The following is a 26,769-nucleotide window of genomic DNA, read 5'->3' as shown; positions in this document are numbered from 1 at the left end:
TTCAAGACTGCATAAATGTTCTTCTACTCATCATTTCCCAAGAACATGAAAATAAAATTCTGAATACAGATACACATTCACTGTGTAAGAATTTAATGAGGCTAGACTAATATATACTAATTTTCAGTAATCTACACCCTGTTAAATGAGATAGTGTATAGAAAACTCGGCATGGTTGTAGAAGTATAGGTAGTAAATATAGAAGTAGTGATAGCAATAATAGTAATCTTTGGAGGACATTAAAATATTACAAATATTTTTCATAAATTATCTCATTGTATTATCGCCATCTTACACATGAGAAAACAGCCTGGCCCCTCCTCTTCCTGTGTGGGGAACCTGGATTCAAACGGCCAGAGGGAAGCACTCTAACAGGGGGACTCTGGCCTTGTGGAAAGTCCCTGTTTCCCCCTTTTCTTCCTTTTCACCCAATAAAACCCTGCATTACTCACCCTTCAAACTGTCTATGGGCCTAAATTTTTGTGGCCATGCAATGGACAAGGAGTAACAAATTTTGCTTCATTTTCATCTTGAGACAGGAATACTGGGTGGTCACAGAAGCGCGAAAATGTCAAGCAGCAATTTCATATGGCAGCAAGAAAGGAGCTGTTAAAATTAGCTACAGGCTGGGTGTGGTGGCTCACGTCTGTAATCCCAGCACTTTGAGAGGGCAAGGTGGGCATTTCATGAGGTCAAGAGATCAAGACGATCCTGGCCAACATGGTGAAACCCTGTCTCTACTAAAAATACAAAAAACAAACAAAAATAGCTGGGCGTGGTGGTGTGCACCTGTAATCCCAGCTACTTGGGAGGTTGAGGCATGAGAATTGATTGAGCCCGGAAGCAGAGGTTGCAGTAAGCCGAGATCACGCCACTGCACTCCAGCCTAAGCAACACAGCGAGACTCCATCTAAAAAAAAGAAAAAAATATTAGCTACAATGACAAGGATGAGCCTAGGCTGATAAGACCCTAACAGAAAGGATATGGGATAACCTGGTTGAAACTGGCTAAGTCCAACATGGTGGTGGATTTGACCCATGCCTTATCCAGACCTAATTATATGCTCATTACTATACTAAATTACACACCCACCAGCACCATGACAGATCTGAGTGTGCCCATATTTAATATAAAAATAGGTGCCACCCCAATTCTAAGAAATCACCACCTTTTTTTTTTTCCCTAGAAAACCTCATGATTATTCCACCCCCTAATTGAGAGGAGCACATTAAAATAGGAAACCCAAATTCCTTTGTGTGTGACTTGTTCTCTTGAGCATGCCTGCACTTCTCTCTTATGTGTGTACTTTCTCTTCACAATACAAGCTTCTTGTCTTTCGCATCATTCTGACTCATTCCCAAATTCTTTCTTGTGATGGTGTCAAGAACCTGGATACTGGCTGGGGCTAGGGTTTCACTAGCATCCGGGGACCTTCCTGAACCCTCCAACAATAAGCTGATCTCATCAACCACACCAAGACCAATGCTGAACACATTTCCCATTGGGGCCACTTGTTATAGTGGAAAGCAGAGAGAATTTAGAATCTGAGGACATGTGAGTCTCGTCTCTGGCACTTAACCTGGTCTTCGGCAGGTGATTAAAGTTCTATACATTTATGTTTTCTCATGTGTAACATGGTGGTAATACAACGATACAATGAGATAATTTATGAAAAATGTTTGTAATAATATTTTAGTGTCCTCCAAAGATTACTATTACTGCTATCACTACTTCTATATTTAGTACCTATACTTCTACAACCATGCTAAGTTTTCTATACACTATCTCATTTAGACCTCACAAAACACTTGATGTACTGATATTTATCATATAATAATTACACCTGGAGAAATTAAAGTTTAGGGAGTTTAAGTCACTTTCTCAAGGTAAAAGAGCCATTAAGTGGCTGAGTTGGGATTTCAACATTTATCTTCGTACTCCATGACCTAAAAATGCTACTATATGGCTTGTAACATGGTACACAAATGCCCTATTCAAGCTAGTTTACCATATGATATGATGGGAGCAGTTAATTGTATCATGTAACTGAATGTTTAATACTTGTAAGAAGGCATTTGAAAATTTTCTGTAGGATTCATTCTCAAATTACTTCCTTCTGAATTAGCGGGAGCTGTGGGTAGTTCTGCACATCTTGCCGTTACTCATCTTGGAAGGTCTATTGCTAAGACAGAAGGAGAGGAAATGTTACACATTTCCAGAGTATTGAGGGCTCAGGCACTGATGAAGATGAGCCAGTAAGATGGGAGTGGGTCCCTGGCAAACTCCTACTGGCCTGCGCACTGGGAGAAATGCTCACTGAGGTGGGTCCTTGGGAAGTTTGCCCCGTTCGCAGCCTGGCCCCTCCTCTTCCTGTGTGTGGAACCTGGAATTCAAACTGCCAGAGGGAAGCACTCTAACAGGGGACTCTGGCCTTGTGGAGAGTCCCTGTTGCCCCCTTGTCTTCCTTTTCACCCAATAAAACCCTGCTTTACTCACCCTTCAAACTGTCTATAAGCCTAAATTTTTGTGGCCGTGCGATGGACAAGGACCCTGTCTTTAGCTGAACTAAGAAAAATCCTGCAACAAAGGCAGTGCCAGCTACTGAAGAGAGCTCCTGGTTTGATTCACACACATATGAACTAGAAACCAGCTTTGCCATCTTGCAGCTTTAGCAGGCAAGCATTCTATACCTCATTACCCTCATTCATAAAATGGGAACAACTATACTTCAATTGCTTCATTAAACTGAAAGCACAAAAGGTGATTCAAAAGCCAAAGATTTCCAAGAAGATAACTAGAAGGGCAGGGCAAGTCTGCAAGCCTTTGCCAGACAGATAGCATTAAAAAAAATAACTCCTCAGTGTGGGCACCTCATGATCCAAATACTCCTCAGTGTGGGACGCCTCATGATCCAAATATCCAAGGTGAACTGGGATTTGTTTCATGAGAAGCAGAGGAGCCAGCATGAAGGGGAAAATACAATAGAATATATGTTGTAATGTGAAGAATGTGATTACAGAGCAATATTTGTTACTCAAAACCCCCCACAAAGTGTGGCGTACTTGCAAAATACCCATAAATGAGTACGCTCTGTCGGGATGAGACACTATAGGACAAGTTTTAGCTTCATCACCATGTCAGTGCTTATAAGCCTAAGTCAGTTTCATTGCATGATGGAGCCGCTGCCTTGCAGAGTGCAGGGCAGGGAGAGAGCCTTCTGAGAAGCAGACTTCAGCCCCCTTGCCATAAGTCAAGGTTCACAAAGGAACATCTCAAATCACTCATAGATCTGGCTACAGGGAAAAGTGTGTGGACATTAAGGCTTTCAGATATTTCTGGGCTCCGAGGCAGACACTTTTCATGGTTTCTCAACAACTTCCCATGTTGCTTACCACAGGAGAAGAGTGTGCTTGTCCTACATCTTTTATTGCTGTGACAGTTGTTTTTTCCCTGGCTAACACCAGTTCTTCTGTGCATTTTACTAAGCATGAGTCAGGTTCCCAGGATCTGATCACCTTTAGGCGTTGACCCAATTATGTCTCTGAGCCTTCACAGAAAAGGGCTACATCCACTTGCATTTTCTTAGAAGGTGCTGCTTCCCCACGCATAAAGGCACAGTCCCACACTCAGAGCATTCACATTTTAGATGAAAGAAATAACCACAGTTAGAGACCTGCTTGGCTGCCATGGAAGGGAATCTTGGACACTAAGGTCAGCATGTGATTTCCTATAAAATTACAAGAGAATGTGCTCTTAAAAAGAAATGTAGGCTGGGCGCAGTGGCTCAAGCCTGTAATCCCAGCACTTTGGGAGGCCGAGACGGGCGGATCACGAGGTCAGGAGATCGAGACCATCCTGGCTAACACGGTGAAACCCAGTCTCTACTAAAAAATACAAAAATGTAGCTGGGCGAGGTGGCGGGCGCCTGTAGTCCCAGCTACTCCGGAGGCTGAGGCAGGAGAATGGCGTAAACCCGGGAGGCGGAGCTTGCAGTGAGCTGAGATCCGGCCACTGCACTCCAGCCCGGGCGACAGAGCAAGACTCCGTCTCAAAGAAAAAAAAAAGAAAAAGAAATGTAGTCTTCTTCTCCTTCTTCTTCCTTCTTCCTTCTTCCTCTTCCTTCTTCCTTCTTCCTTCTTCCTCTTCCTTCTTCCTTCTTCCTTCTTCTTCTTCTTCTCTTCTTCTTCTTCTTCTTCTTCTTCTTCTTCTTCTTCTTCTTCTTCTTCTTCTTCTTTTTTTTTTTTTTGCCTGAGGCAGGTCATGGAAAGTGACTGATGCCAACAATTGCCATCATCCCTTTTTGTGACCTTGCTCCCACTTCCTGATTCCTCAGATCTGCATGAACCAGATTGAAGCTCAGTAGTGCAATGAAATTTTATGCCATAAAATTCAAAATTCACCTGAATGTTTTAGCCTTAGTTCATCATTTTCCAACTCTAGTGTGTGAACATTGAACATGCTCAGTGCACATATGTTAACACTATATCCCAGGACAGGAGATGACCATATAGATGAATGAGTGAAGTGTTCCAATTATGCAGCATTCTGTATCTTCAAATTCAGAAGAGCACAAAGTGCACAATACATACATGGAAACTCAGTTAGACACATTTTTCTCTTAAAAACCATCCCCTCATTTACCAACTTTCTTCTATCAGCCTCTTTGAATTCACTTACATGAAAGCACGAGTCAAATACATAAAATTCTCTAAAGACATCATAGAGGAGACAGGAAATTCTCCTCATACATTCCACAGCCAAAATTGTGGAAGAAAAGACATGACAGTAGATTTTGTTTGTCCAAGTTCTTTTTGAGCCAAGGATGCTGGGCTACGGGGGAGGACCATTTTTCTTAAGGTAGAATCACTGGTACCTCATTGATGCTTGCTCCCTTTCCCCCAGATTTTCCTCCAGGAATTTGAAATTGCCCAGTCATTTTTGGAGGACTTATTTTCCATCTCAAGAATCTTATAAGCAGTTTCTCCATGGAGGATAACCTGCTGTGTGAGGAATTCTTATACTAGCTTTTAAGAGACAAATATCATAGTTCCTTATTATGTAATAATATAAAGAATATTCTTATTTTTACATGTGTGTCTGTTAATATGCTACAGAGGTGAGGATATTTCTTTTTGAAACATTTAGAACAATGGAAATAAAAATAAACTACAGACTTCTATATTTATAGATTAGAGAGCTATTTAAAAGTAGTGCTCTATACTCTTCTGTGGAATGACTGGTTAATTACGTTTAATGACTGAAAAATAGACACATTGAAACAGCACACTGTATCTCATAAATATATACAATTAGTATGTGTCAAAAATAAAACTTTTCGAAAGCTAGGAAGAAAAGCTAGTCTACTGTGTTAAAACCATTAGTCATTAATAGTAATTATGAAAAAGGAAATATTATCATAGTGGTCTGATTTTGGAAAACGTTGGCTGTAGTTGAGTATGTCTCTCAGAAAGAAGACATATGATTGAGGAAAGTCTACTGCAATCACACCTTCTATGTGGTTATATAAATGATTGGGAGGGATAGTTGCTTTATCAGTCAGGTTCCAGCTGGGAAAAGAGAAATCACTCTAGCTCCTTCAAATAGAGTTAATTTGATACAAGAAATGGTGGTACTGGGGTAGAAAGGATGAAAAGGTAATGTGAGGTGGTGAGGCAACCTAGAGATTTAGCAGCACCAGTAAGACAACAGGGTGATGCCAGACCTTGGACACCAGGGCTGTGTAGAAGGTTCTAGAAGAAGAGTGGGTACCTGGATGGGAGCTGGGAACCCAGCTTGGTCAGATTGTGAGCCATGATGAAGGTGTAATTGCTGCCAGACACCATAGGAAGCAGACAGAAAGAGGGAAGGAAAGACACATTAAAAGCCAAGTCAATTTCATTGCATGATGGAGCTGCTGCCTTGCAGAGTGCAGGGCAGAGAAAGAGCTTTCTGAGAAGCAGACTTCAGTCCCCTTGCTGTAAGTTAAGGTTCACAAAGGAACATCTCTAATTACTCATAGGTCTGCCTAAAGGGAGCACTGGTTGCTCCCTTCCTTCTCTCCTCCCATCTTCCACAATTGCCACCAAGTACCCAAACTTACTACCAGAACAAAAGAAATGGCCTAGGCAATGTAGCTTCTTATAATTCAGGGCATAGGAAAAGAAGGATAAGAAATGGATCTGAGAGGAAATGGAATTTTGACATGCATAAATGCTCTTCTCATAATCTGTGTTTGAACTAATAAGAAACTTACAAGATATAATTTTATTGGACAAGTAGTTAGAGGAAACCTAATCATGGACTTTCCCCACTACACTTCACCAACCTATTGAGCTCTTCATTGAACCCATCCTTACTCTCTTACCTCCTTTATCAAAGGACTATTTTTCCTTAAGTATCACAATCTACCTAGGCTCATGTCATCCCACCATGACTATGTTCCACCAACTAATCCATGTGTCCTCAAATATGTTACATCCCTCTCTATTCTTTCAGCCAAGATTCTTTGCAAAAGAGCATATACATGGTTTTTACACTTTTTATTATTCACTTTAATCTCATTTCTGCTATTACAGTCTTTACATCTGACAAAGTCTTCCAATAACTCATTTCTCACCAAATTGAATGGGACTACCCCTTATAAAACGTTGAAGCTGAATTTGATTCTATTTATCTCTCCCTCCTTTAAATTGTTTCCTAACTTGTCTCTGTGAGACCAGTTCCTGAAAGTTTTCCCTTTTCTTTCTTAAATGGGGAAGGGTGACATTTCTCCATGGGAAGAAGAAATCGGGGAGAAGGCAATGCTAGGCTGGGAAAGAATAGATGACTCTTGGAAAGAGTCTTGGAAAGAAGTTAGAAGATGAGTTTCAACATCCCCAACAATCTCCCTGGCCAAACCCCCTATTTTGTGCCAATTAAATGGATACCAATAACTGTGGAATCCCTGGTAAAACTACCACATTTTTCTGAAAAGGAAAGGAAATCTTGTAGTTCAAATAGTTCCCAGCAGAGTGGATTCTTTCAGCTTCCACCCTCAGGCCTAGCTACCAGCCAGTTGCCATATGCAAGCTGTCCTCATAATGCAAGGAGGCTGAGCTGGGCATATCACCCTCACCAGTGGTTGGAAAGGCTCCTATATAGCTTCATACCCAAGGGCTAAAATATAGAGAAAAATTAAGTTCTTCAGCGTGAGCACAGCAACACTAACAAATGGCCACTCTATGGAGTCCAGTCTATCCAGTGTTTTGGGTTCCAGGATTTCTTTCTCTCTGCTACGTCCTTGGACTCTATCAGGCCTCTCATACTATATCCAAGCCAGCTGGCTGGGGCCTGCATTCCTCTCTCATTCCTACCCAGCTCTGCTTCTTTGGACTCAGCCCTATTTTGAGTATTCCATGTTTCATCTCAAAAAGAGATTATCCAGGGCATATCTCTGACATCCAGTTGCCGTTTCTGTCTCTGCTCTGCCCTCTGGAATCAAACTTTTGTTTCTTCCCCAAACCTTGAGGCTCTGCCATTGGATATAAATCTTGTGGCTACACTTTCTTAGGATCAAACATTTCTGCCCCTGGTGGTGCCTTCTTACTCCTGTGAATTACCTCTCCCTTGATGTCTTCCTGTGTCGGATGACAGAAAATAGATGGGAGCAAACAACTGAAATGGTTAAAGCTTGCTCTTAAAAGACAGGCCTCTCATGACTGAATACTTCTTATACAATGAATTAATTAGTTAATCAATATTGTTGAGCCTCTACCCATACTGTTCCCAACTGTGCCAAACAGCATGGAGGAGGCAAAAGGATACTCTAAAGAGCGTATGATCTAATTGAGTAGATTAATAAAAAGTGAATACAAGTAGTGAATGACCCTAGTACCAATCTGGGCTCTCATACTAGTTGTGTAACTGTGAGGCTTAGAAAGGTAAATCACTTTCCCTTCCCATAGTATAGGAATTTAAAACATATCCTTTTGGATTATTGTGAGGATCAAATAAGAAGATGAAAATAGAACGTGTGGCACACACTGAAAAGCTCCCATTTTTTGAGCACTGCTTCAGTAAGTGTTCAATAGAGTAAACAGAAAAGACTGTGAGTATTTGAAACAGGAAATGCAGTGCTCACAGTTAGTTACACAGGTGGTAGAAAATGTACAAAGATCACAGGAGGTGAGGGAGGCAGCCCAGAGATTAGCAGCAGCAGGAACTGACTACCATCCTTAGGCTGGGGGGAGTGGGGAAGATCTGGGTTATAAGCAGGGTCACCCATCGAAAGTTGAAACCACAGTGACATGTGGAGTAGGAGCAGGAGCCACAGAGCAGCTGCCCCTACTGCTGGAGAACAAGCCCTTGGCACTGAGAGAGGGAGAGATACTTTGTTTTCCCTTTTCCTCCTTCTTCCTTTACCCACAGTCTTCAGGAGATAATTTTCATTAGCTGAATCCAGCTTACTCAGAAATAAGGAGAGCAACTGCAAAGATTTATTGCACCCTACCAACTATTCCTTGGCTCCCCTTGCAATACAGGCATACAAAGTTAAGGACAAGGAAAAGATTTAAGGACAAGCCTGCCCAGCATTGGCACAGCACTTGCCTTGGGTATGCGTGTGTATGGTGGGGTGTAGGGTGGGTGGGGTGGGGGATGGAGTCACAGATGTATGGTGTTTGTGCCGGAGAGATGCCTGACATGACTAGGGTGAGAGATCACGTAGGGGTTCTAGAGAGAGTAGGCCTAGGCCAGTAAGCAGGTGGTCTTCTTCTTTCTTCTTTCTTCTTTTTCTTTTTTTTCTTTTTTGAGACGAAGTCTCACTCTGTCACCCAGGCTGGAGTGCAGTGGCATGATCTTGGCTCACTGCAACCTCCACCTCCTGGGTTCAAGCAATTCTCCTGCCTCAGCCTCCCCAGTAACTGGGACTACAGGCACATGCCACCACGCTTGGCTAATTTTTTGCATTTTTAGTACAGACGGGGTTTCACTGTGGTAGCTAGCATGGTCTCAATCTCCTGAACTCGTGATCTGCCCCCCTCAGCTTCCCAAAGTGGCAAGTGGTCATATTTAAGAAAACCAGATTGAAGGGGTAGGAAGTAGGGAGTCATTGTGGATTTCTGAGTAAGAGCAATAGCAAGATAAGTATAATATCTAAGCCAGGGCCTTACAAGCAGCGATTGCACTGAGAGCAAAACAGATTATTTTTAAAAACATTTTATTTACTCAATTGCTAAACAAAAAATGTATACATTTATTGTACACGATATGTTGTTTTGAAATATGTATACACTGTGAAATGGCTAAACTGAGCTAATTAATATATGGATTTCCTAACACACGTTATTATTTTCTGGGGTGATGAAAACACTTAAAATCTACTCTTTTAGCAATTTTCAAGAATTCATTACATTGTTATTGAATATACTCACCATGTTTCACAATAGATCTCCTGAACTTTCCTCCTGACTAAAATTTTGTATCCTTTGATCAACATTTCTGCTTTTAAATACTTTACATTCTGTATTTAAAATTTAAATAATGGCTATTCTTAATAATTCTACCTGCTCATCCATCTGGATAGTAAGAAACTAAAACTTGTACTTTTCATGGGAATAACATATGAATGCAAAGGAGACTCATTTCAAGTGTTCTCATGATTTAGTTGTAATTAAAATATACCTGATTTTACTCAAAACGTCTACAACAAGATTAATCATTTTTTTTTTTCTTTTTTGAGATGAAGTCTTGCTCTGTGACCTAGGCTGGAGTACAGTTGCGCGATCTTGGCTTACTGCAACCTCCGCCTCCTGGGTTCAAGCAATTCTCCTGCCTCAGCTTCCCGAGTAGCTGGGATTACAGGCATGTACCACCATGACTGGCTAATTTTTGTATTTTTAGTAGAGGTGGGGTTTCACTATGTTGTCCAGGCTGGTTTCAAATTTCTGACCTCAAGTTATCTACCTGCCTCGGCCTCCCAAAGTGCTGAGATTGCAGGTGTGAGCCACTGCACCTGGCCTGATTAATCATCATTTTTAATTCAAAGATTACTTGCAAAATGTTTATACAGCTTCTTTGAAAATGTATAGTCTCATAAAATTCCACTCTCTTAGTGAATTTTATTTGAAGCCTTTGTGTAATATAAATCTAGTGATCCATGCAGATTACGATACAGAAAGATCTCTTTCTTTCCATGTAGCAAATTGGCAGTGGTGAGTTCATACCCCAGGAAACTACCCTACAATGTTGTCTCTGCTTATTTGCTGCCAGGCACTGATCTCCTCTGGGGCATTATGTTTCTGAAATATCTTCTTATGCCCTGGACCTAGCACACTGCCTAGCACATGGCAGGAGCCAAGTTCATGTTTGCATTTGCTCTCATTAAATTCACTTCAGAATATTCTTATTAAGGAGGCCACAAGAGGGTCTCATTTCTGTTCTTTCTGTTACTCTAATGTCATGCAAATGAGGCTTGAAGTAGTGCTTCTGATGAAGGGTAGACTTTTTGGTCTCCTCTGATGCTCTCTGACCTGTATTCAGATCTTCATTGTACCAGTCTTGGATCATGGGAAATTAGCTTCTCTGAAAATAAGCTTTTGCATTTGCAAGGTGGACTACCCATACCTACATTCAGTGAGTTCTGAGGGTTAAAGAAAATCATGTAACTGGGAGTGAATAACAGTTATTAGCCACCTACTATGAGTCTGGAGTGGTTTCACTTAGCTACTAATCTGCTAGGACACTACCTATTCTCAGTGGGGCTGCCCTGAGATAGTTTCCTCATAGTGACGTGAAGTCTCATTGAATTGAAGCTATGAGGTTAATTTCAAGACAACTGGCTAGGTATATTCCAGCTGCTTAGCTAATCATATCATCATTACATGCCTTTAATACCCATTCTGTTCTATTTCCTATGGCACAATGTCCTTGTGGTTCTTCCTCTGAAACAGGCCTTATATCCCAATTCTTCTGTCTTCATTGCCACCATACCTATAGGCTCTAGACCCCAAGATAAATGACTGCAATAATTTCTTAACCATTTCTTCAACTCCTGTATTTCTGTCTCTCCATTTCTATATACACCTGCTGGATTTATCTTCCTGAATCCTCCCCTCTCAACTTCGCATCAGTTAGAACTGTGATAACAAAACAGAATTTCAAAGAGTATTTCCAACTAGCCTCAAAAAGCAAAACAAAATAAAAGCTAAAACCTAATTTTCCTTTAACAGTTTTTAATGCAATGATTTTGAAGATAGTAGAATAGATGTCTTTTAGAATATAGGCTATTACATTAATGCGGTACTTTTAGTTTTATGTAGAATTCACTAGATAGTGTTATTATTTTTACTTTTTAACTGAGATCATTAAAAATTTCACATTGGTTGGCAAAAAGAAAAAGAAAAAGTTCACCACAAGCATTCAGAAACACTAAAATATACATCTCCTCTAATAGGTATTTGGAGCCAAAAGCAATCTCTAAAACCAAGCCCCAATGAGTAGCTGAGGATGTGAGAGTAAAGGGCAGCTTTATAAGGAATGGAAATAATTTCTTCCATTAACTCTACTAAACTAGACTCTTGGCTGTCTTTCTCCCCCTGTCACCCCTCTAATCTAATTAAGTGTCCCATTGCACCATTCATCCATTGCTACTGGGGACGGTTTCAGTCCTCACAACCCTGATCACACCCATTCTGCACAGCTCATCACTTGGAATGGGGTAACAAAATGCAGAGTGGCCATGTACACCAGATCATGGGTTTTGAACTCAAGAAGCTCTGCATTAGAACTCTCAGGCCTACTGCTTAACTGTCTGACAAACTCAGACAAGTTTTTAAAAATTTTGGTATAAAAATGTCTGGTACATTATAGTTCCTGATATATCACAGTTGCTTAATGATTGGTGGTTACATTTTTTTTTTTCCGAGACAGAGTCTTGCTCTGTTGCCCAGGCTGGAATGCAGTGGCATGATCTTGGCTCACTGCAACCTCCACCTCTCAGGTTCAAGCGATTCTCTTGCCTTATCCTCCCAAGTAGCTGGGACTACAGGCACGTGCCACTACACCCAGCTAATTTTTGTGTTCTTAGTAGAGACAGGGTTTCACCATGTTGGCCAGGCTGGTCTCGAACTCTTGACCTCATGATCTGCCAGCTTCGGCCTCCCAAAGTGCTTGGATTATGCACCCCGCCCCCACCCATAACGGCCTGGTGGTTACATTTTAATTTTGTTTTAGGACATGAGAACAAGAATGGAAAAGGTTAAAGTGTTTCAGAACTGTTTGTAGGTTCATAGTCATGAACAAAATGGAATTAAAATTTCTGAGTCATCTACTTCCTTTATCTTAAACTGTTTTAACACTATTCACTTTTTCTACTATTGTACAGAGCAGAAACTACAGTCATGTGCAACATAATGACTTTTCAGTGAGCAAGGGGCTGGCTGCGTCTACAATGGTGGTCTCATAAGATTATAATGCCATATTTTTACTGTACCTTTTCTATGTTTAAATATGTTTAGATACACAAACCAGTGTGTTACAGTTGCCTACAATATTCAGTACAGTAACATACCATACAGGTTTGTAGCCTAGGAACCACAGGCTATACCATATAGCCTAGGTGTGTAGTAGGATATACCATCTAAATTTGTGTAAGTGTAGTCTGTGATGTTTGCACAAGGACATCACCTAATGATGCTTTTCTCAGAATGTCCTCTTACCAATATGCAGAGAATGAGTTCCTAATTTTTCCTGAGATCTACATTAGTAGTCATCAGAGCTCAACTTATTAATAGAATACGTCACATCCTTTCAGAGAAACAAAAATTAATCAAAATTCTTCCCTGAAGTATTAATTCCATGTATATGAAAAGGCAAGCCAAGGAGTATGGGAGCAGGTAAGTACAGGAAATAGGGATCATTGAACCTGTGGTGGAACGTCCAATAAATCCTCAGTGGGAAGCTCAAAGGAAAGAGTAGGTTCTGTTTAAGCAGAATAGTAAAGGTCACCCTTGCTTATTTTTGCTGCTTCAGGGAGAGACGAGGCAGACCTAAATATATTTAAGAGCTTAAAACAGAATGAAGTTGAGACTGTCTGGGTTATCTGACTGCTGGACTTTTTCAGTTCCATTAGATTCTAAACAGAATCCATCTGTGTTTCCAACGTTCAAAATCCATACTTAGAAAACAGAGGACATAGAACCACAAAGACTCATTGGAAAGCAAATCATATTGAAAAGAGCTGATGTGCAGGGCTTATGACCTTCCACATGTCAATATCCCCTGTAAATAATTATAAAGCAAGGTACCAATTCATAACCCCAGCACTGTATGGAAATTCACTTAACTTTCTTCCTGAAAAATTTATAAATATGTGAACTTTGACACAAAATTTAAGAAAGGGAATTTTGATACACAGCACCAAATTTCTATTTAAAAATTTTTTTTAGAGTGAAGAAACATTAGTATAACCAATCAAGTACTGATTTGTCTAATACCTACTTATCCAATATTCAACATATTTACATAATTGTATGCTTCTTTAAATGTGCGTGTGTCCTATGCGTTATTAAAGTGCCTGATGGTGAAGACTGGATGGCAAGAGAGCGAGATAGTACTGACTTGTTTCCTCACCAGCATGAAAGCAGCCGTGTGTATAAAACAAACAAAAGGCCAGTAGTGACAATCACTCAGATCAGATCTGAGCTGAGGTAGTGCATGCCTGGGCCCTTTACTCTCCTGGAACTCTAGGTTCTTTGGATGAAAGATGGGGTTCTAGGTCAAACCCAGGAAGAATGAAGGCAGGGAACAACAATAACAAGAACACAGAACAATAAACAGTTGAGAACATTGCACTGGAGTCAAGTGATTTTTAAACTCCCAAGGAAGTTGCGGGTGGTGTAGAAAGGCCAGATGGGGTTAGAAAACATTTGCGATGTTTGAATTGCCCTGGATAGTTGTCCCTGGTGACTTGAAAGCAGCCTTGCAGCTTCTTCTCCATCACTTTTGGTCATTGATGGAGGACTCTGCTCACCAGACACCTATTCCTGCCCAACAGCCAGTAAAGGCTATCCTTACATCTTTTCCACTTTGGAATGAGAACTTATATTTTCATGCTAAAATTTAGTTATTCAGAGAAAAAGTAAACAAAACCTGGGATAGGAGACTACAGAATGAAAATTTGATAGAAATTTGATAGAAAGTTTTTGAGAGAGTCCTGTATCAGCAAAATGATAACTTATTATCAAGGCAGATTAGATAGCTGAGTTCTCTGCTTGTGGTACACATGTAATAAAAAATACATAAAAATTTTTATTGATTAATTATCAATTTTACTTTGCTCAAAAGGGTTTAGTGTAAGGATAGAGCTCTAGAGGGCATTCTTAGCCTAGATCATGCAATTTTAGAGTTTCAGGGATCTTAGACATCAGATAATCTAACATTTTCATTTTGGAAATGGAAATAAAGAAGGCTGAAAAGGTTGGAAGAGAGTCAAAGTCACATAACCCATTCATTTATTTTTAAGTATTTTTATGGTTTACAATGTGCCAGGCATGTGGACCAGATAGTGACAAAACCAGGACAAGAACCCAGATATTCTCTGCTGTATCCCAGAGGCCTCACCTCTGAACCACTGGTGCTGAACCACAGCATGAAACCCCCAAATGTTTCCAGTTACACCGTTTTCTTCAGAGGAAAATAGAGCCAAGTAGTTCTTTTATGCATAAAGAATCAAGTAATTGTAATCTTCCTCTCTGGTCATTGGAGAAGGCAAAGAAAACCTGCACCACGTTGCTGCAATCCAATATGAAGTTGCCCTGACCTTATCATATCTGCTCTTTGGCAATAGTAGATACTAGGAAAAAGTAGGTTTGTTGCCCAGTTTGGATAGCACTGGGCCCAGATTGACTGAATGGTAGGTGAGCCAATTCCTTGGGTTATATGCATTTTTGTTATTCCAGTACTAAATCCAGGGTGAAACAGACTTGATGCAGATAATGCATTACATTGGAGACTAAGGGCTATGAGGGACCCGTATAGATACATTCAGTGGGAAGGGCTACAAATTGAAGGAAGGTGTACAATATGATGTTGAAGAAGTATAAAGAAGCAGGAAGACAGCCAGGCATGGTAGCATACACCTGTACTCCCAGCTACTCAGGAGGCTGAGGCACAGGAAGATAGCTGGAGGCCATAATGCGCTATGCTAGCACTTGTGAATAGCCATGACATGCCAGCCCGAGTAATATAACAAGACATTGTCTCAAAGCTACAACAACAACAACAAAGAAGCCATAAGAGGTAACATGGAAAGTTTTCAAGCCACAGTAAGGAATTGGAATTTATGTTGTCAAAGAATTCCAAGATTAATTTATAGCTTTGAAAGGTTTCTTAACAAAATCTAACACAATATGCAACTTAAAAATTTAGCATTAAATTTCTATAATATATTAAGCAATTATTATTGACTACATATGGGGAAGATGGGATTCCATTTAATGTAAGATCAAGATGAAAAAGCAAAAAGTGTTTTTCAAGTGAGCAAATGTGAGAAAGGTACAAAAGGAGATTTTGGTAAGTCTCATTACCTCCTCTAACCCAGCAAGGTCCTCTGGGATCCAGCTTCAGCTTTTCAAAATAATGTACACAAAGTTTTATTAGTAGCAGTTAGAATATAAAAAAAGTTTATGGGAAAAGCAAAAAGGTTATGGCTTAAGTTCACATGTTATCAAATAAGCTTAATTTATGAGAGATAATATATCTTCTATCTATGGCACTTGGTGGAGCTGCACTTAGCAAGGTGGGTCAAAGAAGGTGGAGAATAGAGGTTCACGCCACACCCTGTGTTAAAAACTCCTGGGATGATTATACTCTAAGTCTTCACTTAAATTCCCTCTCTGATGAAAAATGCATATAGTTAATAACGTTTAAGTTTTTCTGCCTTGTTGAAATAGTGAGGAAACCAGTAGACCTTCAGAGACCTAAATATTTCATGATATTTGGGGATTACTTAAGTTCTGCTTGAAACCACAGGCAGATCTGACCCTCTGCAGAGAGTTTTCTAGTAACAGGCAGATCTGACTCTCTCTGCAGAGAGTTCTCTAGTAGGAGAAATTGGGAGAAAGGAAATTTATTATTCCTTATTAGATTTCATTTAATTTTCTTTCTGATGGGATTGCCAGTAGATCAGGAATCCTGTAGATTACTGTAGTTAGTAAGACCACCATGATAGCTCTGTGAGTTAACATGGAAATACAGGGAGGGGTGGAGCAAGATGGCCAAATAGGAGCAGCTCCAGTCTCCAACTCCCAGCGTGAGTGACACAGAAGACTGGTGATTTCTGCATTTTCAACTGAGGTACTGGGGTCATCTGACTAGGGAGTGCCGGACAATCAGTGCTGGTCAGCTGCTGCAGTCTGACTAGCGAGAGCTGAAGCAGGGCGAGGCACTGCCTCACCTGGGAAGCGCAAGGGGGAAGGGAATCCCTTTTCCTAGCCAGGTGAACTGAGACACACAACACCTGGAAAATCGGGTAATTCCCACCCCAATACTGCACTTTAAGCAAATGGGCACACCCGGAGACTATACCCACACCTAGCCGGGAGGGTCCCACGGCCACGGAGCCTCCCTCATTGCTAGCACAGCAGTCTGTGATCTAACCATAAGGCAGCAGCGAGGCTGCGGGAGGGGCGCCCGCCATTGCTGAGGCTTAAGTAGGTAAACAAAGCCGCTGGGAAGCTCGAACTGGGTGGAGCTCACAGCAGCTCAAGGAAACCTGCCTGTCTCTGTAGACTCCACCTCTGGGGACAGGGCACAGCTAAAAAACAACAGGGGAAGCAGCAGAGGCCTGTGCAGACATGAACGACTCTGTCTGACAGCTTTGAAGAGAGCAGTGGATCTCCCAACACGGAGGTTGAGATCTGAGAATGGACAGACTGCCTGCTCAAGTGGGTCCCTGACCCCTGAGTAGCCTAACTGGGAGATATCCCCCACTATGAGCAGTCTGACACCCCACACCTCACAGGGTGGAGTACACCCCTGAGAGGAAGATTCCAAAGTAAGAATCAGACAGGTACACTCGCTGTTCAGCAATATGCTATTTTCTGCAACCTCTGCTGCTGATACCCAGGCAAACAGGATCTGGAGTGGACCTCAAGCAATCTCGAACAGACCTACAGCTGAGGGTCCTGACTATTAGAAGGAAAACTATCAAACAGGAAGAATACCTATACCAAAACCCCATCAGTACGTCACCATCATCAAAGACCAGAGGCAGATAAAACCACAAAGATGGGGAAGTAGCAGGGCAGAAAAGCTGGAAATTCAAAAAATAAGAGCACATCTCCTCCTGCAAAGGAGCGCAGCTCATCGCCAGCAATGGATCAAAGCTGGTCAGAGAATGACTTTGACGAGATGAGAGAAGAAGGCTTCAGTCCATCAAACTTCTCAGAGCTAAAGGAGGAATTACGGACCCAGCGCAAAGAAACTAAAAATCTTGAAAAAAGAGTGGAAGAATTGATAGCTAGACTAATTAATGCAGAGAAGGTCATAAATGAAATGACAGAGATGAAAACCATGACACGAGAAATACGTGACAAATCACACAAGCTTCAGTAACCGACTCGATCAACTGGAAGAAAGAGTATCAGCATTGAGGATCAAATGAATGAAATGAAGTGAGAAGAGAAACCAAAAGAAAAAAGAAGAAAAAGAAATGAACAAAGCCTGCAAGAAGTATGGATTATGTAAAAAGACCAAATCTACGTCTGATTGGGGTGCCTGAAAGTGAGGGGGAAAATGGAACCAAGTTGGAAAACACTCTTCAGGATATCATCCAGGAGAACTTCCCCAACCTAGTAGGGAAGGCCAACATTCAAATTCAGGAAATACAGAGAACACCACAAAGATACTCCTCGAGAAGAGCAACTCCAAGACACAAAATTGCCAGATTCACCAAAGTTGAAATGAAGGAAAAACTGTTAAGGGCAGCCAGAGAGAAAGGTCGGGTTACCCACAAAGGGAAGCCTATCAGACTAGCAGCAGACCTCTCGGCAGAAACTCTACCAGCCAGAAGAGAGTGGGGGCCAATAGTCAACATTCTTAAAGAAAGAATTTTCAACCCAGTATTTCATATCCAGCCAAACTAAGTTTCATCAGTGAAGGAGAAATAAAATCCTTTACAGATAAGCAAATGCTTAGAGATTTTGTCACCACCAGGCCTGCCTTACAAGAGACCCTGAAGGAAGCCCTAAACATGGAAAGGAACAACCGGTACCAGCCATTGCAAAAACATGCCAAAATGTAAAGACCATTGAGGCTAGGAAGAAACTGCATCAACTAACGAGCAAAACAACCAGTTAATATCATAATGGCAGGATCAAGTTCACACATAACGATATTAACCTTAAATGTAAATGGACTAAATGCTCCAATTAAAAGACACAGACTGGCAAACTGGATAAAGAGTCAAGACCCATCAGTCTGCTGTATTCAGGAGACCCATCTCACATGCAGAGACATACATAGGCTCAAAATAAAGGGATGGAGGAAGATCTACCAAGCAAATGGAGAACAAAAAAAAGCAGGGGTTGCAATCTTAGTCTCTGATAAAATAGACTTTAAACCATCAAAGATCAAAAGAGACAAAGAAGGCCATTACATAATGGTAAAGGGATCAATTCAACAGGAAGAGCTAACTCTCCTAAATATATATGCACCCAATACAGGAGCACCCAGATTCATAAAGCAAGTCCTTAGAGACTTACAAAGAGACTTAGACTCCCATACAATAATAATGGGAGACTTCAACACTCCACTGTCAACATTAGACAGATCAACGAGACAGAAAGTTAACAAGGATATCCAGGAATTGAACTCATCTCTGCACCAAGCGGACCTAATAGACATCTATAGAACTCTCCACCCCAAATCAACAGAATATACATTCTTCTCAGCACCACATCGCACTTATTCCAAAATTGACCACATAATTGGAAGTAAGGCATTCCTTAGCAAATGTAAAAGAACAGAAATTATAACAAACTGTCTCTCAGACCACAGGGCAATCAAACTAGAACTCAGGACTAAGAAACTCAGTCACTGCTCAACTCCATGGAAACTGAACAACCTGCTCCTGAATGACTACTGGGTACATAACAAAATGAAGACAGAAATAAAGATGTTCTTTGAAACCAATGAGAACAAAGATACAACATACCAGAATCTCTGGGACACATTTAAAGCAGTGTGTAGAGGGAAATTTATAGCACTAAATGCCCACAAGAGAAAGCTGGAAAGATCTAAAATGGACACTCTAACATCACAATTAAAAGAACTAGAGAGACAAGAGCAAACACATTCAAAAGCTAGCAGAAGGCAAGAAATAACTAAGATCAGACAGAACTGAAGGAGATAGAGACACAAAACACCCTCCAAAAAATCAATGAATCCAGGAGTTGGTTTTTTGAAAAAATCAACAAAATTGACAGACTGCTAGAAGACTAATAAAGAAGAAAAGAGAGAAGAATCAAATAGACGCAATAAAAAATGATAAAGGGGATATCACCACCGACCCCACAGAAATACAAACAACCACCAGAGAATACTATAAACACCTCTACGCAAATCAACTAGAAAATCTAGAAGAAATGGATAATTTCCTGGACACTTACACTCTTCCAAGACTAAACCAGGAAGAAGTTGAATCCCTAAATAGACCAATAGCAGGCTCTGAAATTGAGGCAATAATTAATAGCCTACCCACCAAAAAAAGTCCAGGACCAGATGGATTCACAGCTGAATTCTACCAGAGGTACAAAGATGAGCTGGTACCATTCCTTCTGAAACTATTCCAATCAATTGAAAAAGAGGGAATCCTCCGTAACTCATTTTATGAGGCCAACATCATCCTGATACCAAAGCCTGGCAGAGACACAACAAAAAAAGAAAATTTTAGACCAATATCCCTGATGAACATCAATGCAAAAATCCTCAATAAAATACTGGCAAAACGGATTCAGCAGCACATCAAAAAGCTTATCCACCATGATCAAGTGGGCTTCATCCCTGGGATGCAAGGCTGGTTCAACATTCACAAATCAATAAATGTAATCCAGCATATAAACAACAAAGACAAGAACCACATGATTATCTCAATAGATGCAGAAAAGGCTTTTGACAAAATTCAACAGCCCTTCATGCTAAAAACGCTCAATAAATTCGGTATTGATGGAACGTACCTCAAAATAATAAGAGCTATTTATGACAAACCCACAGCTAATATCATACTGAATGGGCAAAAACTGGAAAAATTCCCCTTGAAAACTGGCAGAAGACAGGAATGCCCTCTCTCACTACTCCTATTCAACATAGTGTTGGAAGTTCTGGCTAGGGCAATCAGGCAAGAGAAAGAAATCAATGTTATCCAGTTAGGAAAAGAAGAAGTCAAATTGTCCCTGTTTGCAGATGACATGATTGTATATTTAGAAAACCCCATCGTCTCAGCCCAAAATCTCCTTAAGCTGATAAGCAACTTCAGCAAAGTCTCAGGATACAAAATCAATGTGCCAAAATCACAAGCATTCTTATACACCAGTAACAGACAAACAGAGAGCCAAATCATGAATGTACTTCCATTCACAATTGCTTCAAGGAGAATAAAATACCTAGGAATCCAACTTACAAGGGACGTAAAGGACCTCTTCAAGGAGAACTACAAACCACTGCTCAGTGAAATCAAAGAGGACACAAACAAATGGAAGAACATACCATGCTCATGGATAGGAAGAATCAATATCATGAAAATGGCCATACTGCCCAAGGTTATTTATAGATTCAATGCCATCCCCATCAAGCTACCAATGACTTTCTTCACAGATTTGGAAAAAACGGCTTTAAAGTTCATATGGAACCAAAAAAGAGCCCGCATTGCCAAGACAATCCTAAGTCAAAAGAACAAAGCTGGAGGCATCACAATACCTGACTTCAAACTATACTACAAGGCTACAGTAACCAAAACAGCATGGTACTGGTACCAAAACAGAGATATGGACCAATGGAACAGAACAGAGTCCTCAGAAATAATACCACACATCTACAGCCATCTGATCTTTGACAAACCTGAGAGAAACAAGAAATGGGGAAAGGACTCCCTATTTAATAAATGGTGCTGGGAAAATTGGCTAGCCATAAGTAGAAAGCTGAAACTGGATCCTTTCCTTACTCCTTATACGAAAATTAATTCAAGATGGATTAGAGACTGAAATGTTAGACCTAATACCATAAAAACCCTAGAAGAAAACCTAGGTAGTACCATTCAGGACATAGGCATGGGCAAGGACTTCATGTCTAAAACACCAAAAGCAATGGCAGCAAATGCCAAAATTGACAAATGGGATATGATTAAACTAAAGAGCTTTTGCACAGCAAAAGAAACTACCATCAGAGTGAACAGGCAACCTACAGGATGGGAGAAAATTTTTGCAATCTACTCATCTGACAAAGGGCTAATATCCAGAACCTACAAAGAACTCAAACAAATTTACAAGAAAAAAACAACCCCATCAAAAAGTGGGCAAAGGATATGAACAGACATTTCTCAAAAGAAGACATTCATACAGCCAACAGACACATGAGAAAATGCTCATCATCACTGGCCATCAGAGAAATGCAAATCAAAACCACAATGAGATACCATCTCACACCAGTTAGAATGGCAATCATTAAAAAGTCAGGAAACAACAGGTGCTGGAGAGGATGTGGAGAAATAGGAACACTTTTACACTGTTGGTGGGATTGTAAACTAGTTCAACCATTATGGAAAACAGTATGACAATTCCTCAAGAATCTAGAACTAGAAGTACCATATGACCCAGCCATCCCACTACTGGGTATATACCCAAAGGATTATAAATCATGCTGCTATAAAGACACATGCAACGTATGTTTATTGTGGCACTATTCACAATAGCAAAGACTTGGAATCAACCCAAATGTCCATCAGTGACAGACTGGATTAAGAAAATGTGGCACATATACACCATGGAATATTATGCAGCCATAAAAAAGGATGAGTTTGCCTCCTTTGTAGGGACATGGATGCAGCTGGAAACCATCATTCTTAGCAAACTATCACAAGAAGAGAAAACCAAACACCGTATGTTCTCACTCATAGGTGGGAACTGAACAATGAGATCACTTGGACTCGGGAAGGGGAACATCACACACCAGGGCCTATCATGGGGAGGGGGGAGGGGGGAGGGTTTGCATTGGGAGTTATACCTGATATAAATGACGAATTGATGGGTGCTGACGAGTTGATGGGTGCAGCACAACAACATGGCACAAGTATACATGTGTAAGAAACCTGCACATTATGCACATGTACCCTAGAACTTAAAGTATAATAAAAAAAATTAAAAAAAAACATGGAAATACAGGAAAGAGTTTAGTACACTTGGTTTTAAAACTAAGCAGTTATGTCCAATGAGTGCTCATAAATGAACTGGTGCCAGCTTGGAAGGTGGTATCTGGTAATATGTCAAACATCAACGTGAATTTGAATGGGCTTGAATGTGAAGATTCAAGTGAGTATTCCTATTCTTCCTCAGTATGTTTTCAAGTTTTGTTTCCTTCTAGTCCATCCCCATCCCACACTCTTACTGTAGAACTAGAGCACGATTTCTAGAACCTCACTCTGTTACTTGCCACTTTAAAACTTTTGAAAGATTCGGCCGGGCGCGGTGGCTCAAGCCTGTAATCCCAGCACTTTGGGAGGCTGAGACGGGCGGATCATGAGGTCAGGACATCGAGACCATCCTGGCGAACGTGGTGAAACCCCGTCTCTACTAAAAAAATACAAAAAACTAGCCCGGTGAGGTGGCGGCCGCCTGTAATCCCAGCTACTCGGGAGGCTGAGGCAGGAGAATGGTGTAAACCCGGGAGGCGGAGCTTGCAGTGAGCTGAGATCCGGCCACTGCACTCCAGCCTGGGTGACAGAGCGAGACTCTGTCTCAAAAAAAAAAAAAAACTTTTGAAAGATTCATCATATACTTCAGGATTATGACTCAACCTCTAGGCATGGTTTGACCGTTTATATTTTCACAGTCTTATCTTTCTTTTCCCTGTCCTCTCCTTTATACTTTGAGGATAATTTACCAGTTTGGGGGTTTTTGACATATGGCTTTCTCTGTCTGAAACATCACTTCCCCTCACTCTTCAACTGGCTAACAGCAAATCACCCCTGAAAATTCAACTCAAGCGATTCTTCATCAAGGTTCATCTCTGAACCTTTCTTCCACAAGTAGGGTTAGAGTTAGAGTTAAGAAGGTTAAAATTTCTTCACAATCACATAACTTTGAATCAGAAGACTTATTAAATTTATTGGTCTTTTTTCTCATTAATTCTAAATAATACCTGGCAGCTAGATAAAAATTTTTAAATGTTTACTGAATGAAGAGAGAATACTATAACCAAAATTTGAATATTTAAGCACTCTGAGATAGCCATTGTTCAAACATTTCTAAAAGTTTGAGCTTATGAATAAACAAACAATACAAAATTAATGAAATCATACAATGGAACACTATACAGACATAAAATGTTATTATAAAAGAATATTTGAAGTATACAGGTAAATATTTACTACTTGTGGTTAGATAAAAGAAGTGGGATACAAAGTCATATTTATAGATTTTGTAAAAGAGAAAAGTATAAACAGAAAGATAAAATTTTCAGAAGAACCTACATCAAATGTTAACAATGGTTGTTTTGGAATGATAGAAGTGGTATGATTTTTACTTTGAGTGTTTCATCTGTTTATATTTTGTAACATAAATGTTTGGTCTGTAATATAAAAGGGAAAATATTTTAGGAAATAGAATTAACTGGCTGAGAAGCTCATGATGAGGAAGGCTCTTCAGGGACTCTCCTGCATTGCTGATTCCCCTGGGTATGAGTCAGTGGAGACATAAATGTGCATCAGGGCACACTTCCTTTTGCTCCCCACATTATCCTCACATAGTGGTGAAATGACCAGCTTAACAAAGCGATGATATGGTGTGTGCTTGGTGGAAAGGGGCCACCACAGTTTTTACCCTGTATGCTTCATGAGATAATCTCTATCGTCCTTGAGAAAACCACATCAAAAGTTAAGGCCCTACACAAGAATTTCCTTATAGTTAGCTTCTGGAACTTAGCCATGCTTACATGTTCTTTGCACCATGTTTCTCTTGAGAATGCAAATCTTCCTTCAGACCTCCAGAGTGTGAATTCCCACCCACACAATAGCTGCCTGGGCTCTGAGAAATGCAGCATTCATTCCCCAGCCAGAGACTTTGTCAAATAGTGTCGGGGACAGAGCAATCTTTAGGAGATGCACCCTAGATTAGAAGAACATTATATAGGAATATCAGCAGAATAATTCAGACTCCAGTTTGGCTTAATCTCACATCTGACGTCCTTTGAGGTTTCCTTGCCATATATACACACACACATTGAAATGCTTCCTTCTTTGCTGCTGAGCCAGGGAAATCTTGAGAATACATTTGTGGGGCACGCTCTGTTATCTTCTGTATATGAGAAGGGAGGGCAGTGTGAGGATCTGTTATCCTCTGGTTACGCTAAATGGCAGGAGACGAGAGGGTGGGATGGAGTGTCTATTTTGTGGAAAACAAATTTTCCTAGTTTTTAAAAGTATGTTAAGATCTTAGGGTAGGCCGGGCGCGGTGGCTCAAGCCTGTAATCCCAGCACTTTGGGAGGCCGAGACGGGCAGATCACGAGGTCAGGAAATCGAGACCATCCTGGCTAATATGGTGAAACCCCGTCTCTACTAAAAAAAATACAAAAAACTAGCCGGGCGACGAGGCGGGCGCCTGTAGTCCCAGCTACTCAGGAGGCTGAGAGAGGAGAATGGCGTGAACCCAGGAGGCGGAGCTTGCAGTGAGCTGAGAGCCGGCCACTGCACTCCAGCCTGGGCGGCACAGCAAGACTCCGTCTCAAAAAAATAAAAAAAATAATAAAAAAAAAAGATCTTAGGGTAAACAGAGTGAATGGAATCAAACTTCACCTAGGAGGGTGTGAGGAAGAGAGATTTTCAGTATAAACAATATTCAAAATGAGACAATTATGTGTGTGTGTGTGTGTCTCTATGTGTGTGATCAGAATTTTATTATGGCTCAAATCAGTCTACCTGAGCATTCAGGGATAAGAGTTTTCAAAGACAGCTTGGTGGGTGGGGGTAAGCCATTGGGCCAGGAGTGCTGATTGGTCTGGTCAGAGCTGAATTCAGGGAGTTGAAGCTGTCTCCTTACAGAGTCAGTTCCTGGGGGGCCCCCAAGACCAGATGAGCCAGTTTATCAATCTAAGTGGTCCCAGGTGATCCATCAAGTGCATGGTCTGCAAAATATCTAAGCCCAAACCTGGGCTTAGGTTTTAAATGGTGATTTTATTCCCAGGAGCAATTTGGAGAGTGTCAGAATCTTGTAGCCTCCAGCTGCATAACTCCTAAATCATAATTTCTAATCTTTTGACTAATTTGTTAGTTCTGCAAAGGCAGTCTAGTCCCCACATAAGAAGGGGGTTTGTTTTGATAAAGGGCTGTTATCATCTTTGACTTAAACTAGAAAGTTGCTCCCAAAGTTAGTTCAGCCTATGCCCAGGAACAAACAAGGACATCTTGGAAGTTAGAAGCAAGGTAGAATTGGTTATGTCAGTTCTCTTTCACTGAAGAGACAATAATTTTTAAGAAGAGAAGGGAGATACTTTGAAAAGAGAACATAGATTTCCCTTAGGAGTGAGGTAGCCTCTTCTCACTCCACTTCCTGTTTCAATTTTGTGTTCCAATCATGAAGTCTGCAGCATCCCTGAATCTTCCATGCTGCCTTTCACATTCAGTTTATTCCCTCTTCCTGGAACATGACCACCTTCTCCCCTAACTCCTAGGGTTATCAGTCTCCTGATGTCGGATGCTATGATACCTCTTCCGATGCTCAAAACAAAGTAAGTCTCTGACCCAAGCACATCCATACCATTTTGTTTATTCTTATTGTAGGTGCTATCACAGTGCATCCATTCTGCCCTCAAGACAAAAAGTAGACAGGGTTTTAGAGTCGGTGCCATATAAATTTTCACCATTGTATTCTTGGTGCCTCCAACAGTGCCAAGCACCAAGTGGAACTCAATACATTTTTTAAAGATATTAAAGAAGAAATGTTGGACTGAGAATAATCTAGACTTAGATTTGAAAGGGAAATCAGAAATATTCAGAAAAACAAAATTAACAAAAAGAATTTTTTCGACTACATTCATTGTGTAACTTACACATGTTTAATGTACTCACAGAGTTGATATCCCTATTTCCATTGCCTGTAGTATTGCAAAGCAGTTACCCTGGAGAGGGCCACTGGAGGAAATGTGTTATAAAAATAAACTTTCCACCTATTTTCTCTATGACTGACAGAAGCTGAGTTATCTTTGGAACATAAAGCCTTTTTAAATATATTTCAGGACTATCTCAGTGTCATTAAGCTGGGAAAAAACAAATTTTTTCTATCCATATTTCCCTCCAATTCTCAAGGGCCTACTAGGGCAGAATCACAGACTAAAAATAGATTAGACTAATTTAGGCTCCGTTAGGCAAGCTATTTCTTCTGTTGTACACAGTTGGGTTTTTTTTTCTTCCAAAACATCTAGTTTATTCTATTAATGCTATGAAAGCATCTATGTGGTATAAACAAGACTGACAAGACTGCTGTACATATTGAGTCACTTCCTTGAAAGTAATTCTAAAATCCAG

The sequence above is a fragment of the Trachypithecus francoisi genome, unplaced genomic scaffold (genome assembly GCF_009764315.1).
Source record: "Trachypithecus francoisi isolate TF-2019V2 unplaced genomic scaffold, Tfra_2.0 Lachesis_group8, whole genome shotgun sequence".
Lineage (NCBI taxonomy): Eukaryota > Metazoa > Chordata > Mammalia > Primates > Cercopithecidae > Trachypithecus > Trachypithecus francoisi.
The sequence above is the reverse complement of the archived record's forward strand: the minus strand, read 5'-3'. Positions refer to the sequence as shown.